Genomic DNA, 15,050 nt, shown 5'->3' on the forward strand with positions numbered 1-15,050 from the left:
CCCAGCCCCCCAGCACGCCCCGCGGCGGAGAGAAGCGCGCCTGCGCACTGAGCCCGACGCCCGCCGGCCTGGCGCGCAGGGAGCCCGGCGGGAGGCCCCGCCCACACGAGGGGCGGGGCCTGCGCGCACCCGCCCCGCCCCCACACCGCCCCACGTCCACCCCTCGCCCCTCCCGAGCTTCACCGCGACTCCCACCGCACTCTGCCCCCAAATGAGCCCACTCTCACCCCGCCCGCCCCCTTGTCACCACTCTTACCCCACCCCACCTCCCACATCACCCTTCTCCTACTTTCCCCGCTCCTCCCCAACTTCGCCCTGACTCCAACCCCACTCCGTTCCCACATCACCTGGACTCCTACCCAACTAAGACCCCACTTAGTTACCCCAGTCCCACCGCGCCCCACCCCCATGTCATCCCACTCCCACCCCACCCCACCCCACATCACCCTACTCGCACCTCGCCCTGCCTGCATGTCACCTCGATCCCATCCCGCCCTGCCCCCACATCACCCCACTCCCACCCCTCCACGCTTCCACATCACCTCGAGTCTCCCAAGTCTCCCCAACCCCAGCTCTGCCACCTCTCCTGCCAGGTGGTGAGGGGCCTCCCCAAAGCTGCCAAACAAGGCAGACACACTCGGGAATATAGATGAAAATTTTTGACCAAAGTAGCCCTTGTTGGGCAGCCCGGGTGGCTCAGCGGTTCGGCGCCTGCCTTCAGCCCAAGGTGTGATCTTGGGAGTCCCGGGATCGAGTCCCGCGTCAGGCTCCCGGCACGTCAGGCTCCTGGCTTCTCCCTCTGCCTGTGTCTCTGCCTCTCTCTCTCTGTCTCATGAATAAATAAATAAAATCTTAAAAAAAAAAAAAAATAGCCCTTGCAATCAGTTGCCCAGCCAAGCAATTTTTAAAGATGTGAATGAAAATGAAATAAAGGCAAATAAACTTCTAAGACATAATACACAAAAACTGAAGTTTTAAGTCAAAATACACAGACACTAAAAACGAAAGTATCTCCCACTTTTTCCCAGAGATGACTATCCTGAACGGGTAGTAGTGCATCCTTCTGACAGTTTTACCATAAAGAAAAAATAAAAAGGGCTCATGAGGAGCCAGAGAACAGGTGGAGGGCACTGTAACGCTGATGAAGGGGACTTTGAGATTGGTGGGAGAATAAAATATGTAATACATGGTTAGTTCAAACAGTGACCACGCTCAAATACAATTAAGGTTAAGTCCCTAGCTCACACATCAGAGTATGTTTCACCTGGATTCAAGGTTTTAAAATTCAAAAGCAAATTCTTTTCTCTTTTAAGGTTTATTTATTTATGATAGACAGAGAGAGAGAGGCCAGGAGGAGGGAGAAGCAGGCTCCATGCAGGGAGCCCAACGTGGGACTTGATCCCGGGACTCCAGGATCGCGCTCTGCGCTAAAGGCAGGCGCTAAACCGCTGAGCCACCCAGGGATCCCCTCAAAGGCAAATTCTTTTTTTTTTTTTTTTTCAAAGGCAAATTCTTAAAGCATAAGTGAATTTCAGAATATACAATCCATGGATGGGAAAACACGGGACAGCACACTAAGAAATCATTAAGCTGAAAACTAACTAGTTTTATGTTAGAAAGTTACACATTTCAGTTTCAGATTAAAAATTGGAAGAAAGCTTAAAGACAAACCAGGAAAAGATTTTGTGATCTTAATTTATTAACAGCTCTTACAAATCATTGAAAAGATCAGCATTACTATTGTCACTCCTTTAAGATATGAAAAGGGAATTAGTAAGACAAGTTGTATGTGGAAGATAAATATATGAAAAAGTCCTTCATGACAAACAACAGACATGCAATGTTTAGGGCATTTTTGGCTGACTCACTCTTAGGAGAATAAGACTCTTGATCTTGGGGTGGTGAGTTCGACCCTCGTGTTGGATATAGAGATTACTTAAGATAAATAAATAATTTTTAAAAAGATATTTTTGGAAAATAAAATTTGAAAAGGGTAAAATAATACTAATATCCAGGGTAGGTACAAACTTAGAAAAATATTCATTTCTTTCATGTCTAGTATGAGGATAACTCATACAAACTTTCTGGAAGCTACTCTATTAACAAAACTACCTTTTGATCTAGTAATTCCATACTTTGTAGTGAATGTTAATGAAATAATCACCCAATGATGTATGTATATAAATCACGTTCAATTTACTTGTAATAGAAAAATAATGGAAGCAATATAAATTTATAGACTATTTAAATGTCTAGTCAATGAATGTGCAAAATATTTTGCACAAGGTGGTAGCCATTTTTAAAAAATATTTTATTTATTCATGAGAGACATAGAGAAAGAGGCAGAGACATTGACAGAGGGAGAGGCAGGCTCCTCACACGGAGCCAAATGTAGGACTCAATCCCAGGATCCTGGGATCACAATCTGGGCCAAAGGCAGACAGACACTCAACCACTGAGCCACCCAGGCACCCCAGTGGTGGTCATTTATAACAATAATGTAAGGTAAATAACTCACATGTTACAATGTTCATAATCGATTTTGGAATCAAAGTATACTACCAAATAAATACATGATAGGGTCCTTTTTTTATTTGCTTGTGTACTCTAAAGAATATCAACAAATATGTGCTTTTAAAAATGAACAAAGACAGGGATGCCTGGGTGGCTCAATCAATAAGCATCTGCCTTTGGCTCAGGTCATGATCCTGGAGTCCTGAGATGGAGTCCCACATCAGGCTCCCTGCTCAGCAGGGACCCTGCTTCTCCCTCCCCCTCTGCCCCTCGCTCATGCTCTCTCTTGCTATCTCTTTCTCTCTCTCAAATAAATAAATAAAGTCTTTTTAAAGACAAACCCACAAACATAACAGTACAGAACAGTATGGATACTCCAGACATGGTTCATTCACAGGAATCTAAAGAATGGAATTAACATCTGAATATCAACTAGAGGGACACTATCTTGAATTGCAAGCAAAGCATGTCAGCTTTACTATTCTATAGTATATTTTAAATTTATAATTTAATGAATTTGTATTATTTTAAATTTGGGGCTATTAGATTATTAATATTTTATTAGCATTACTTCAAATTTGTATGATTAAAAGACCTATAGGCATACAACAGCACTCTACTATGCTTCCTCTATAGCTACTATATTTGCATATAAAGTCATGGGAAAGATCAGGATAGCTGTACAATTGTCAATGGTGATTTCATTGGAGGAGTGGACTTTAGATCGATTTAGTCTAAATAAGATTTTAGACTCCTCTACAAACATCTTTCTTCTCCCACAGGGAAAAGATATGCACTCTTATTTGTGGACTTTTAAGGCTCAAGGCAGCACTGTACAAGAGTCCCACCCTAAAGAGGGGGTCAGCTCACATTTGCAAAGACAATTCCAAGCAGGGACAGCCTGTCCCTTGCTGTGGATAACTTTGGTCAAGACCCTTCAACTGCCCAGACTTCAGCACTTCCACCCAGAAAGAGCAAAGGGATGGATCGTGCAGTGAGTTTCCAGCTATGAGATGTCACATGCCTATGATCTGACAATTCCAGCATTGCATAGCAGAATGCCCTATTAAGTCCCCAAACTCGAGATGCCTGCGTGGCTCAGTAGTTTAGTGCCTGCCTTCGGCCCAGGGCATGATCCTGGAGACCCGGGATCCAGTCCCACGTCAGACTCCCTGCATGGAACCTGCTTCCTCCTCTGTCTATGTCTCTGCCTCTCTCCCTCTGTGTCTCTCATGAATAAATAAATAAAATCTTAAAAAAAAAATAAGCCTCCAAACTCCTAGAAATCTGGGATCTGCAACCTCCTCACACTGTAAGGTAAAAGAAAGACACCTGGGGAGGCTAGGTGGCTCAGTTGATTAAGCGGCCAACTCTTCATTTTGGTCATGATCTCAGGGTTGTGAGATTGAGCCCCTCACCAGGCTCTGTGCTCAGCAGGAAGTCGCCTTGAAATTCTCTCCCTCTCCCTCTTCCTCTGCCCCTCTCCCTGCTTGTGCATTCTCTCTCACCCTCAAATAAATAAATTAATTAATTAAAAAAAAAGAAAGACACTGCTTTGCTGTTTAGGCATAGAGCTGGCTATATGACATCATGTTGATGGAAATATGACTGTAGGTAAAAACATGTTTGTGTCTATTTGAACAAGTGTGTTCTTAGATTGTGTCTGAGAAGCAGCTATGCAAAGATGTGGAGCTGGGGCTCTGAATCTGAGTGCCTGGGCTCAAATCCCAACTCTCCAGCTTATCAGACCTTGATACCTTTGGGTGGCTCTCTGTGGCTCACTTTCCTCATCTGTAAAATGGGGATAAACCCCCTTACTGGAGGTAGAGCACGCACCCAGTAAGCCAGGGACCAGCGTATGCAGACAGAGTGCTGTTCAAGGTATTAGCGGCTTTTAGGTGTTTTTAAGGAATCCATCTGAATGTATATTGCATCTTGTGTGAGCGCGGTTACATGCTCTGTGGTGCAGGGGGCACTTCAGTTTCTTTGACATAAGGAAGTTTATAGATAAACCAAAGAGTAAGAAAGTAATAACTTTATTATGTTATGTGTGTCTCCCCAAGATTCACAGGCTGAAACCCCAATCCCAGCGATGGTATTTGGAGGTGGAGCCTTTGTGAGGTAATTAGGTGTGAAGGTGGAGCCCTCAGAGGAGGTCAGAGAGCTAGTTGTGACATTAGGAGAAGTCAGTATGCAACTCAAAAGAGGGCTCTCACCAGAATCCAACCATGCTGGCGCATGTTAGATGTCCAGCCTCCAGAACTGGGAGAAATAAATATTTGATGTTTAAGCCATCCAGTCTATGGTTACTTGTTACAACAGCCTGAACTAACACAGATTCCATGAGATGTTGCACTCTCTCCATCCTCTCTGCGGCAACCTGTCAGGCCATGTTTTCCAAGTGGTACAGCTTCAAAACCTCTTGATCAGGGATCCCTGGGTGGCGCAGCGGTTTGGCGCCTGCCTTTGGCCCAGGGCGCGATCCTGGAGACCCGGGATCGAATCCCACGTCAGGCTCCCGGTGTATGGAGCCTGCTTCTCCCTCTGCCTGTGTCTCTGCCTCTCTGTCTCTCTCTGTGTGATTATCATGAATAAATAAATAAAATCTTTAAAAAAAAAAAAAAAAACCTCTTGATCAGTCTTCCTGGTGTCTGAGTGACTGAATAGAGCAGCTGCTCCTCCTCACCCTACCCCCCCAAACACACATCACAGGTATTATCAACAACAGAAGTTAAAACCTGTCATGTGGAGCCATGCAGAATCTGGGGCCAGTCATTTGTCACCACATCAAAGTCTAAGACACTGTACCAAGCTCTTCACACATGTAACTTGCGACAACTGTACCATGCAGGGTTTTATGCTATGCAGTCCTATAAATGTGCAAAAACTGAGACTTTTGGAGGTTAAGTAACCTGCAGAGGTCATAAAACCAGGACATATTGGAGTTAAGATCTGAACCATGGCCATTTTCTCACACTCAACTCTGAAGCATAAGACCAAATTAGCACCATTAACAAAAGTATGTGTTCCATCCTGCTGCCAGCAAACTTTATGGGAGAGCCATCCCAGAGGCCATGAGAAAAAACAGCTATCCAGAATGGAGAGGCCAACTGAGTCATGTGAGGAAACAGCCCATCTGTCCTGATGTCTTCTTTCTTCCCTCCTCTTCCACCTAAAACACAAGAACAGAAACTGTTCAGGACAGTTGCGTTTGCATCCCTTGCCATCTCTCATCTTTAAGGATAAAGAGGGGTAAAAAAAAAAAAAAAAGAAAAGAAAAAGAAAGAGGGGTGCCTGGGTGGCTCAGTGGTTGAGCTTCTGCCTTTGGCTCAGGTCGTGATCCCGGGGATGGAGTCCTGAACTGGGCTCCCCGTGAGGAGCCTACTTCTCCCTCTGCCTATATCTCTGCCTCTCTCTCTGTGTGTCTCATGAATAAATAAAATCTTTAAAAAAGAGGAGGAGAGAGAAATGCGGTCATTCCATGAGGAAATCCACCCTGACCTCTCTCAGGGCCTACTCTCTCTCCCTCCTCCTTGGGAACCACCCCATCCTGACAAAGATCCTTGTCCACATTCATTGAATAAGCCGGATCTCAGACTAAAGGTTCTCTAACTGTGAGGGATGCGGACACTACTTGACAGGGAAGTCTTGAGGAACCTGGGAAGGGAAGAAATGCAAAACCAGAAGAAAAGCACGGCCCTCCCTCCCTAGCCCTAGTGAGGGCAAGGAGGAAGAAAACAAGAAGGCAGCTGGGAGAAGGCGGGAAGAACTTAGCTGACTCAGCCAATCCCAAGGGAGCAGCAGGAGGCATGGAAAGTCTGTTTTCCCCAATCCTGAGAAAGCAGGGAGAGTGGGAAGCCAGACTTAGCCAATCCTGAGGGAGCAGCCTGGGTGTATTTGGTGAACCCTTCAACCAATTAGAAAACGTCATCTATCCCGCCAAAGGTCCCTTTGCAAAAACCATTGTAGCCAGCAGATGTTTTATGGCAGGTTGCAGAAATTGGTTTAAGGAGCTTGTTGTAGGAAATGTAAGTTCTCAGTTATTAATGGGAAACAGTAATATCTTCTGCACTAGAAAGACGCTTGGTTCTTTCTCTCCCACACATCTGTTTTTCTGGGAAAATGTCCCAGAATTCTCCACAGGATTTAAATCCTCACAAAATAAGAATTTTAGAGAATTTAGGAAGTTATCATCCAAGCATCTAATCTGAAATTAGAATTTGTTTGGCTATCAATTGGATTTTTTTTTTACTATTTGCATTTTTTAAGGTAAAATTTTCCTTTTTTAGAAAGTGAAAAAAAAAGTTCTAGGAACACTAACAAATTTTACTTTTAATTTCAAGGCATTTGATTCCTGTACTGTTTTCCTACCCCCTAGAAGGTAACATTTCCTGCTTAATAGGAAATAAATAACTTTCTTAAAACTCTCTTCTGAGCATTTATGTTTGTAACAACTGCATGAAACAATGCATCCTGAGACCTTAACCCTAAAAGGGCCAGGAGCGGTTTCAATGGTTTCCACTCTTCTGATTCTGGAAGGTAGCCTTTGTATGGAGATAGCAGAGGTGCTGTTTTATTGGGGCAATAAGTGACATAGAATGAAATGAACATAGAAGTTTTGGCGCATGTATATACCCATAAGGCCATCACCACAATCAAGTTAATGAACATAATAATATACTCCCCAAAAATAATACTGGTCTCCCACTTCTCCCTGTCCCCCCCAACTCCTAGGCAATCAGATATGCTTTCTGTCACTATAGATAAATTTGCATTTTCTAGAATCTTAGACTTTTACATCAAGTGGGATTATATTCCTTTTTGAATGGCTTCTGTAAGCCAACATAACTATTTTGAGAATCATCAATGTTATTGAGTGTATTAACACTCCTTTTCATTGCTAAGTAGTCCACTGTATGAACAAACCATTATTTGTTTACCCATTCACCTGTTACTGGACAGTTGGGTAGGTTCCAGTTCATTTCTCTTAGGTAAATACCTAGGCATTGAAGAGCTGAGTCATATGGTAGGCATATATTTAACATTTTAAGAAAGTGCCAAACTGGCTGGCCATTTTCCATTCCTACCATCGACAAATCAGAGTTTAAGAAGCTTCCTGAAAAAAAAAAAAAAGAAGAAGAAGAAGAAGAAGCTTCCTGTGCTTGTCAACACTTGGTATGGTCAGTTTGTGTAGTTATTTATAGTCATTTTAAATAGGTGTGTAGTAGTATCCTATCATGGCTTTGTTTTTCCCTAAGATTAATGGTGCTGAGCTCCTTTTCACATGCCTAATTCCCATCCAAAGATTGTGTCCAAATCTTTTGCCCATTTTAAAAAAATGGTGTTCTTTTTTCCCTTATTATCAAACTTTTAGAGTTTTTAAAACTATATATTTCTAGATACAATCCCTTCATTGGGTATGTGATTTGTAAATATTTCCTTTCAACCTTTTCATTGTCTTTACAATATCTTTTGAAGTTCTTGACTTTAATGAAATCCAACATATAGTTTTTTTCTTTTATAATCTTGTATATAAAAAAAAATTCTTTGCCTAACCAAACATTTATAAAATTTCTCCTATGTTTTCTCAAAAGATTCATGGTTTTACATTTGGGTCTCTGATCTCCTTTGAGCTAATTCTGGTCTGTTGAGGGAGATGTGGATCAAGGTATCACTCTGGTCCAGTAGTCAAATAGGAATTCAGAAAAAAGTAGAGAAAATGATGGGAAAGTCAATATTACAGAGTGCTAAGAATTTTCCAGACTTAGGAAATATGTTCATATACCAATTCACAAAATAGGTTCTCAGCAGGATAAAGTTAAAAATTCCCACTTTCCCATTTAACTGCTATCTTTATAAAAGTTTATTTATAGGAGTTCCTTGAGTATTTTAGATGATAGTCCCTTGTGAATTTTAGATATTGCAAAGATATTCCTCCTCTGATATCTATTTATTTATCTCTGGAGTCCTTCATAGTGCAAAAGTTATAAATTTTGAAATAATCAGTTTCATCAATTATTTGCCTCATGGCTACGATATTGGAGTTTTGTTGAGTCCTTTCCTATCCTGAGGTCGTGCAAATTTAGCACCTACATTTTCTTTTGCTAATATTGTGCTTTTACCTGTGCATTTAGATCTTCAGTGTATTAGGCATCCATTTCTTTATATGATGTGAAGTAGGAATCTAGTATTATTACCCAGTTTCCCTAACATTGTCTACTAAAACAATTTGTGCTTTTTTTTTTTCAATTTGTGCTTTCATGTCATTGGTAGGGTAAGTGAATTCCTCTTTACTCTTTGTCCCCCACAGAAATTTACCAAGGCCCTCATACAGCTCAACTGAAATTTTTACTGAAATTGTGTTATTTATGGATTAATTGGGAGGACAATTGACATCTTTATAATATTCCCCTCCGAAAGCACAATACAACCATTTACTCAGATTGCTGGTAGAGAAACACTGTTGATATTTGTAGGTTGATCTTGTATGAACACTTCTATAAATTCTAATCTGTTAGCAATGGATTCTTATATTTTTCCAGGGAGATGGTTATGTTATTTGAGAATTATAACATTTTAATTTATTCCATTGTAATTGTTTTACTCCCTCTTTCCTTGATTGGAAACTTCAGCATTACGTTAAATGGTAGGAGGATGGTGGACACATATGTTTCTAATTTTAAAAAAAATCTAAAAAAAGAAGAAGAAGAAGAGGAAGAAGAAAAAGAAATCTATCTGTTTTTCCATTAAGTATAATGTTTGCATAGATTTCTGCTATAAAACCCTTACAAGGTTAAGACAGTTCCTTTCTGGTTCTTTTTTTTTAAGATTTTATTTATTTATTCATGAGAGGCATAGAGAGAGAGAGAGAGAGAGAGAGGCAGAAACACAGGCAGAGGGAGAAGCAGGCTCCATGCAGGAAGCCTGACATGGGGCTCGATCCCAGGTCTCCAGGATCAGGCCTGGGCTGAAGGTGGTGTTAAACCGCTGAGCCACCCAGATTGCCCTTCTTTCTGGTTCTAGTTGAATTTTATCTAATGCTCTTTCTGGATCAACTGAAATATATGAATTTGATGGATAATATACACAATTAAATAACTATATATAACTGCAACACATAATTAGCATATAAAACTCATAGTGTTATAAATGTGTATTAAGTATAGTGATATATACAATTTAAACACAGTTATGTATGCCCAGAATTTGATGACTAATATATATAGTTTTAAAATATTCACAAATATTGTTTTTAGACATAAATGTGCATATAACTGTAATGCACAGAAACAGTGGACAGCAAATTAATTATAATCACTTCCACAGGGGAAAGGAAGAGAATGAAATTATCCAGGGATACATATATGAGTTCTAGTGCACCTGTAACATTTATTTCTAACAAAATTAAAATTCTGAAGCAATATAGAAAAACATCGAGTCTGGGTACATAAGAAAAGTTCATGGTTGTTCATTATAGTACAATCTCAGTGTGGGTTATTTTAAAAATTTTAGTGAAGACAATGGCTTTGTTTTACCCATCAGGTTGCCAAAGATCAAGAGGTTTGATAACACATATTGCTGGCAAGCCTGTTGAGAAAACAGAGGCTCACGTTGTTGATCAGAGTGTACGATGTTATAATTATTTCAGCAAAACTCAAAATGAATGTACCCTTTGAAACAGCAATTCCATTCTAGGAATTTATTGTATTGATCGTATTAACAGGAGTGCAAAAAAGGAATATACACCTTCCACCATTGGTTGTAGTAGCAAAAGACAAGGAGCATCTAAAGTGTCCATTGGAGGGCAGCTGAGTGAATAAGTAACAACATTCATACAATGCGACTATGTAGCATTAAAGTAAAGAGGTAGATGCCATTGTGCTAATATGAAACTAACTTTAGGGCATAAGGTTAAGAGGATAAAAGCATTGTTTGGTATTCCAGCATTTGTTGAAAAGAAAGGTAGGAATATATATGCATTTGAATATGCATATTGTTTCTCTGGGACACAAGATTAATAAGAGCAGGTGCCTTTCAGGAAGGGAATGGCAAGCAGATACGACTAGGGAGTAGGTATGAGAAAAACTTCTATTTTCACTCTAAACTAAAGCCTACTAATATGTTTGAATTTGTATAATATGTGTGTATTAATTTCCCAAACATATATAAACTTTTGTATCAATGGCATTTTAATGTCCTTGTCATCCTTTTGTCTTGCAGGAGTTTCTAAAAAGGTAGTCTGTACTTGTTTCTTTGGGGCTGAGGAGGTGTGGGGCTTTGGAAGATTCAGGTGGGCAGAGAGGCTCCCCAACTCAATAGCGAGTTGTAGCTAGGGAACCACTCCAGACCTGGTGCCTTTAGGTCTAGACATCATCTATCCCCCGTCCACCCCCCGCCCAGCATGTTTATTACATGGATTCTTTTTATATGCTGGTCAGAAGAAAAGAACAAAACAAACTGTCCCCACTTTGTTGGATGGTACTGGCCCACAGAACAGACAGCCTTTAAACCAGCAGCACATGTAATACTGCACTTTGTGCAAAGAACTCTGAAAGTGAGAACCATGCATTGCTGGAAGAGAGTGGACCAAGGAGATCTAAATCAGCTTAGGGGAGCAGAAAACCTGTCTGACAAACACGTTTACGCTGGAACCTGAGGGATGCTTTGCCGTTTAGGACTCTTTCTGGTGCAAATACAGAAATTCAGCTCAAATGAGCAGAAGCCAAAAATGGAAAATTATTGCCCTGATTAAAGAGTCTAGGATGGGGCTCACTAGCTTCAGGTGTGGCTGGGGCTTGGGGGGTGGGCGGGGAGAACCGAGAGTGACTGGAAATCAGAGAGAGCTGGTGGTAGTACAACACTGTAAGTGTACTACATGCCACTCAACTGTACACTTCAAAATGGTTAGTTTTATGTCACATAAATTTCACCTCAATTAAAAAGAAAAAGAAGAAGAATCTACATGTGATTTTGTGGCGAGGATCCAGAGCATTAGGAATGGCCTCGGGGTGAAGTAGTTAATAATATTTAGTGGGAGAAGGACAGATGTGTGATCCCATTCACTAATAAGGTTCCTTAATGCACTGATGACACTTTCAGAAGATACTCTGAGTCAAATACTGGTGACACACCCACAGTCTCCTTAAATGATTCACTAAAGCAAGCCAGAGCCATCTGATTATCCCTTTCAGTGCATGCAAATCACAGGATTTGCTGGCCATTGGCAGGTAGCTTTGTCTGGGAGCTGTGCCTGGCTGACACATTATGACATTGGGACCAGGCAGTGACGCCCTACAAATCCTGGTGTCAACAAGTAGCTTCCTGTGGGGTTCCCTCTTGATGGCAGGGGGTAAGGACATGGTGAATAGGCATGGGTCTACATTCTCATTTCCTTCTAAGTGTGTCTACAGAGGTTGGAACGCTAACTACTGCATTTTTCCAGCCTTCTCTGCTGCTGGACTCAAATCAGACCCAACCAGTTAGATGCACTTGTGTTAAGATTTGGGAGGCAGAGGAAAGGAGGATACATTTTCCTGATGCTTTGAGTATGGTGCTAGCAAAAACATTGCTTTCTTTACAGGCCATCCAATGCTCAGCCGCCAGCTCCATGAATGAGTATGACAAGTGGAAATAAAAAAAGTTCACACTTTTGTCACCTGTCCAGCATATTGCCATCTCTGTCTGGAAAGAAATCCTAAAGAGGACAGGACACTAGAACTGGCATCTTGGCATAGTGATTCAGGAAGGCATGGCTGGTCCTAAGACTGTTCTCAACTGACTTGCACTAAGGGGCTGAGCTAGGTGGGTGACACCTGCCCCAGACTCTCTAAGAATGGGCTGATCATCTGGAAAGAAAATCCTTGAAGGAAGGCTAGAGCTGGGCCTATGTGCATCGGATGTTGTAAAGGGCTAGGTTTAGGATGAGAGCCAGGAGTAGTGCCAACATGAGGTAGAGCCAAAGCTCAGAAAGCCTGGAACCAAGATCAAAGAAAAGAGTTTCTCCCAGGATTTGCAGGAGAGAGTATGGGTACCAGAATATTTAAAAAGAGCCTGAAAAGGGGCGCCTGGGTGGCTCAGTCTTTGAGTGTCTGTGTTTGGCTCAGTTTGTGATCCCAGGGTCCTGGGATCGAGTCCCACATCAGGCTCCCCACAGGGAGCATGCTTCTCCCTCTGCCTATGTCTCTGCCTCTCTGTGTGTGTGTCTCATGGATAAATAAATAAAATCTTTTAAAAGAAAAAAAGAAAAAAGAAAAGCCTGGAAAGGCAGGATGCCTGCCAAGACTGGAGCCTATCTCTGTGTTTTCTTCTGCATCCACACTGGTAGTGAATAGAAAAGAGCCACATCTCACCTGGTCAAGGGGAGAGATTTCCAGCCAGAGATTACCCAATATATCAGTTACTATAGGAGTACAGTGGACATTACCCATGGCTTTTGATTTGTGATCTTGACATAATAGATAGGCTTGTGGTTTTTCTCCAGGGAGGAATCCTCTGTGTGGGTCTTGTGGGAGGCAATGCCTGTATCCCACTATAGATGCTGAAGGAGCCAGTTATTCTTATTCCCCTGGCAGCTGGGAAGTGTGCCCCTGACCCAAGCCCATCCTATCACATGCTTCTACCTGGGACTTTGAATCTTCAGGGGATGATGCAAGTACAGAGGGTCTATTGAGAAACCACTTCTGACAGCAGCAGCAGCAGCAGCAGCAGAGGTTGGTCATCCTAACTGGAAAGTTCCTGGCAGGGATGGGGGTGGGGTGGGCAGAAGAACCTTGGCTATGTCTCCACTGCCCAGCCCACTGTGATCTTGCTCTTGGGGAACTCATGTTCTTGCTGCTTTTCTGCTCAGCCATTCTCAGCATGCGGCTTCCATCCTTGAAGTGACTTGTCTCAAGATGGCAGCTGACCTCTACCCATCACATCTGCATTCCACATACAAGAAAAGAAAGATCAAAGAGCAAAAAGGTATACCTCCCAGCCAAAACAGGCCCTTTTAAAGAACTTTTTTGGAAGCCCCACATAATTATCTTTTCCTTACATTTAATTGTCCATTTCTGTCTACAGAGGAGGCTGGGAAATGTCACTGGGGGCACATTGGCACCCCCAGGAGTACAGAGATTTTTCTTAGAGCAAAAGAATGGAAAAATGGATATAGACTAGACAACTGGGGAGAGTAAAGAAAACAAAGTTAAGGGGAGGTAATAAAAATGATATCAATCTGGGCAAGATAGCACATCAGGTTTGTATTCAATATTCTCCTTGTTTCCATCACATAGCAATGAAAGATAAAATTTGTCAATAATCAAAAAGATAGAGCCAGGATCAAATTGCAATGTAAACATCTCTTTGGATCGAAAATAAGCAGAAGAAATGTGAGTGGTGAGAGAAAAGGCCTCATGGGTTCTAGGTTTGGAAGTGAGCAGGAGGTGCTGGGGGCTCAGCTCTGGGGAGAAAAAACACTGTTAAAGCTCCTGGTGAGAAAAGGACCTGAAGCAGGTTCATGGAGGTGAAACAGAGCTGAGAACAAGGGCTGCCCACTTGCTGTTGGGGACTGGGGATTATAGGGAGCTGGGGACCTAGGGAGGTGGGCAAAGGGGACTGGGAGCCAGCTTCCTGACCAGGAATCCAGTCCAGTTGCATGCTGCCTCCTTCCATGGGTCTGCAACATGACTGGTTTCCTCCCGGAGCGGGGTCTCAGAGCACTGGTTACTGTGGAGGTAACCAACAACCGCTGGACTTCTGGACAGGGGGAGAGAGAGAATGAAACCCAAACACTGCCCAGAAAAACGAACAAATAAAAACCTTCCTATTCAAAATGAGCCTGCCTGCAAAGTAAGTTTCCAAAATATGAAGGAATCTCATGCCAAGAAAAGCAGTCAAGAAATTTACCAAATCAAAGCATGATACAGATTAAGCTTTATGGAACACTATGGTAAGAACCTAAATAAGTATGCTCAGGGTAGTAAGATATACAGACATAATTTCAAAATTAAAAAAAAAGCAAAAATTGCAGAGAGCCTCATAGTGGCCTCTGTGGGCACCAGTTATGGGAAGTGGCATCCATATTCAGTCTGGGTCTCAACGTGGAAACAAGATCCTGGTCTGTTCTTGCCTCAGTTCTTGTCTGAAGGGAGTTTACTTTATTCATGGCTCCACTATTTCCTACATCCCAAATCTTCCTCTTTCTTGGTCAATTCTTTCATTTTGTGATTTGCCTCCTAAGAACGGTTAAAGGATGGTAAATTTTCTGAATTCTTACACATCTAAAAATATCATTTGTCCTCATAACTTGAACAGCTTGGCTGGATATAGAATTCTAGCTGGAAAATGTTTTCCTTAGGAGGAAAAAAATCAACCTAGTAGCATTGAGCACCCAGGCACCAAATTGTGGTCCCTAAATATCATTTTCCACTAAGGGAATCCTCACTCCTTGGAGAATTGGGTGGCTAATAGGTTTTGGGTAGGAAATTTCCAAGGTAAACCTGAGATATCTTGTGTTACCAGAAACTATGGAAGCTATAAACTTGGTCTGGGTGAGG

The sequence above is a fragment of the Canis lupus genome, chromosome 8 (assembly GCF_048164855.1).
Source record: "Canis lupus baileyi chromosome 8, mCanLup2.hap1, whole genome shotgun sequence".
NCBI lineage: Eukaryota > Metazoa > Chordata > Mammalia > Carnivora > Canidae > Canis > Canis lupus.